At 38.3% G+C, this 4,028-nt stretch overlaps 1 long non-coding RNA gene across 1 annotated transcript; it reads right to left on the bottom strand.

Annotated features, from left to right (window-relative positions):
* Window positions 1-309: 309 nt before the first annotated feature.
* LOC136018366 (uncharacterized) lies at window positions 310-3,473 on the bottom strand. Its single transcript, XR_010614373.1, has 3 exons — window positions 3,383-3,473; window positions 2,978-3,048; window positions 310-389 (listed from the first exon to the last, which is right to left on the bottom strand). It is a non-coding gene; the product is annotated as an uncharacterized LOC136018366 (long non-coding RNA).
* Between the last annotated feature and the right edge of the window lie 555 nt (window positions 3,474-4,028).

The raw sequence follows: 4,028 nt of genomic DNA, 5'->3' as shown, positions 1-4,028 counted from the left end.
TTTCTTTAAGTGACTTGAATAGGTTTGTTTTCCCTTGGAAAAAAAAACCAAAACCCCCCTCAAAAAACCAAAAACCAAACCAAAAACAAACCACAAAACTGTGTCACATTCATGTAAGAGCATTGCTTCTCTCAATAAAGGCACATTCAATCAACTCCAGAAACCAACATTTAAATAACATTACAGCTGGGCTTAAACCAACAAACAGAAAAGGTTGCAGTGGGGGAGTAATACCACCTTCCTCCCTGCTCCTGTTATATAAAAAGAAGGGCACCACTGTTAAACAGAAACAATTTACCAGCTTTACTTCGGGAGTCTCTGTGGCTTTGCATTTCTAACACTTGGGCTCCGAGTACCACTCAGTTGTTGATTGTATTATACTTCCATGCCTGGAGATGTGAAACAAGAAGGAAACTCATTTTAGAAGATACTAAGCAATTATCAGTCTCTGAAGTAAATTCTCATCTGCAGGTGATACTGAATCCTTCTTCTGTAAATTGAGTTCCTAATATCAACAGCCAGAGAAAAAAGGGGTTGATCTGGCCATATAGAACTATTTCATCATATTTCCATATCCTTGAGCATACACATGACCTTAAGCAACAGCTTTAAACTTATATTTATCTGTCCTAAAAATTCCAGGACATGTCTTTGACTGATCTCTGGGATTTTTCTCAAATTAGATTCCTTCAAGAGGGTGTGATCTTCCAAGGTTTGAGCTCACAGTAGCAAACTTAATCTACGGTTATCTTATTAATTGTGTTTTCTCATAGGATTAACACTGTTCTGCAGCACAGACCCCAAGTGTGTGTGGGAATAAGGGATGGTTATATTTAACCATGTAATTTGGATTCCCTCTTTAAGTAAAGGAAACAATAATGGTTGCCTTAATTGCAGAAATTACCAGTTACTTTGAGTTTGACATGTGCTTAATGACTAGGTGGATGGAAACACTAAACCTAATGCCACTTGGCAGACAATTTGAATTGATAATCACCCCTATAAAAGCTATTGATGGTAATCTGTTATGAACAGATTTGGCTAATTTCAAGCAGAAGTGGTGTATTACTTAGCTTTGAGAGACAGCCTCCAGTAGGTAGACAGCAACAGAGTATTCACACACCATTTAAAACAGAAATGGATAGAGGGTGCTTACTTTCAAGTAGTAATGTATTGCACATAACTGTCTGCTGTATATTATTGATTTATATTACCATTTGTAACATGTTTCATGTACTATTTGTGCTACATACTCCCAAATAACACTCTTCCCAAGGTTGTGATGAAGTTGATGTGCTTTTCAGTTTAAAACCTGGACCCCCCCCCCCCCCCCCCCCCAGCATGAGAAGACACACAATAAAGCCAAGTTGTTTGGTGAAGTTGCCTTTAGTGGAAGAAAAACCTTAGAAGTGATATTTATAGGCATGAAATTGAACAGATCAGTACCAAAGGAGGGATGAAAGAAGAAATCACCTTTTTAAGTAGCACCAGATTTAGTTCAAAAAGACAGCACCACCAAAATGCTTTCTATTAAAGCAAACTTCTGAAGCCAACACTGGGAAAGACAATCAGAAAACACACTCAGCAGAAAGAAGAATAGATTATTTGTTTATTGTTATTATTTGTTGTTCTTCTAACTTGCTATAAACCTTCTGGCCACAGTTTCTGCATTGGTATAAGTTTAGAACTAAAAAGATTGATTCACAAGAAAGAGTCAGAATCATGTTTCTGTTTAGCCCAATATACTTCACTCAGTATAACTAACTTTCTGTAACATAAAATGAAAAGTGAAAGTTAAAAGAGTGGCCAGAAGGGGGACAGAGGAATATACCTATTTTCAGTCACAAATTTAGGATAGAAATGAGTGGTGGAATATAAATAGGAAGAGAAAAGAAATTAAAATTAAAAAGTTTGATAAATTTCAGTAAAATCAAATTTGTTAGTTTGGAGTTACGAATAGACTGAATAGCTACCTAAACATGAAAGGGGGATATTTAAAGTGACTTTTAAAGCCACTAAGTAAAGGCATAAATTGTATAAATCAATTTAACAGAGAAACAGTTTTTAGAAAAAGTAAAATGCTATGATAAAGAAGATGTTTTCTGTAAGAAAGCCTTCAGGTTTGGGGGCTGCTTGAACAAGCAGCCCTACTCCTTGAACCTCTCTTGCGAACATTCGGCATTGTGAACAAACATGCAAGTTTTCATCCCAAAGGAGTTATGTGTTTGAAGAAAGATGAAGCATGAGAAAATGGAAGATAATAATGAAAATCCAAATATAACCTTGTCTGAACTTAAAAGCCTTTTGGCAAACTACAAATATGTAGAGTGATTCCTGAGATAACAAGTAAGCTAGGAATAGAATCTGAACACCAGGTTCTCAGTTTTAAATTAGTACAGGTTTTATAGTTAAAAATATTTTCCACAGAGGAAAAAATCAAGTCCTGACTTACTTTATAATTCAGTAATTATATCTCAGATGATATTTATTTCTTGTCTCACAAGTGCATAACCAGCATCTCTCCTGGATAAGCAATGATATTTATGTGACCAACCCAAGAGTCTCACTCATTAGAAATGCACTGGGCTACAAAGATGTCACCAGCAAGATTCACAACTAATGATTTAGTTCATATTTTAAAATACATTTTAGGTTTTGGCGCTTTTCTGTTATATATATTGGATATCAATAGGCTGTAATCACAATTTCTTGCAAACTGCTTGAAATATTTACTTTTCTCATTCAATAACCAAGCTTTGACAAGACTAGTCCTACTTATGCTGCAAAAAATTAAGTCTGGCATCCTGTCCCCTCTGCACAGAGCCCCCTCCACCTGCCCTCACAAAAAACAATGCTAGGAGTCCTTTGAAGGCACTCCTGAATCATCAGCAAGATGGGGAAGATTCAACAGTTCCCTTGTAGCTTCTGACCTGTGTGAAGCAGCTCTGCCACCCCCTACTGCAGCAACTGATCCTACCTGGCAGCACAGTGGTCCATGGGGTTGGAGCTCAGCTGGGGAGCCACCAGGTACATACTGTAGCAACGACTCTGCAGCAGAGAATTTGTCAGGGTTATGCCTTGACAAGCTCAGCTATGTAAAAGAGGTTCGCTTCAAGATATTATAGAATCCTAGAATAGTTTGGGTTGGAAAAGACCTGAAGATCATCCAGTTCCAACCCCTTGCCATAGGCAGGGATGCCGCATGTCCAGCCATGTCACTCAAGGCTCTGTCTAACCTGCCCTTAAACACCATCAGGGATGAAGCATTTACCACTTCAACTGCTTTGCCTCTATTCATTAACTCTGTAGCCCCCTCATAGAAGGCCACCAAATTGGCCAGGCAAGATTTCCCCTTAGGGAAGCTATGCTGGAAGTCACCAACCATGTCATTGTTTTCCATGTGCTTTAGCATGGTTTCCAAGAGAATCTGCTCCATTATCCTGCAGGCACAGAAATGAGACTGACTGATATTATCTAGTCACACTTTGCAGATGCACAGTAATGCTTAAATAAACAACCTTCCTCTATTCCAAGCCACAGTTGAACATAATAAGCTAAATAGCTTCAGTGCCACCTTAGCATGAAAGGTGTTTGTCATTTGCCACAGCAGAAGGGAAATAACACCCACCTGACAGAGAGCTGGTTCTTCATCTAACTCTCAACTCTATACAGGTGTTTGCAAAATAAAGCACATTACTGGGAAGTCAGCACTTAATGCAAGCCTACTTGCTTTGCACTGAAATGGATTCAATCTGAATATGGAGAAGCAGTAAAAGACGTGCAACAAGTGCTCCCACAGATGTACCATCTCCATGGGCGATAGCACTCCAGCCTCCAGCCCAAATGTTATGATGCAGTGTACAACTAAATAACAAGATGTATGGTAGGCCTGATACTAAACTTTAGACTGGGGCCTAAATAACGATGCTAATTCATCTAGGAAGAATTTCACATACAAATATGTTTGAGTGTAAATACAAGGTTGTTATTGATGCCTTGAAGAATGAGTCGTGCTTTAGAAATGTATT

Source organism: Lathamus discolor, chromosome 7, assembly GCF_037157495.1.
Source record: "Lathamus discolor isolate bLatDis1 chromosome 7, bLatDis1.hap1, whole genome shotgun sequence".
NCBI classification, from domain to species: domain Eukaryota; kingdom Metazoa; phylum Chordata; class Aves; order Psittaciformes; family Psittacidae; genus Lathamus; species Lathamus discolor.
Note: the sequence above shows the minus strand (reverse complement) of the source record. Positions and strands in the feature narration are given on the sequence as shown.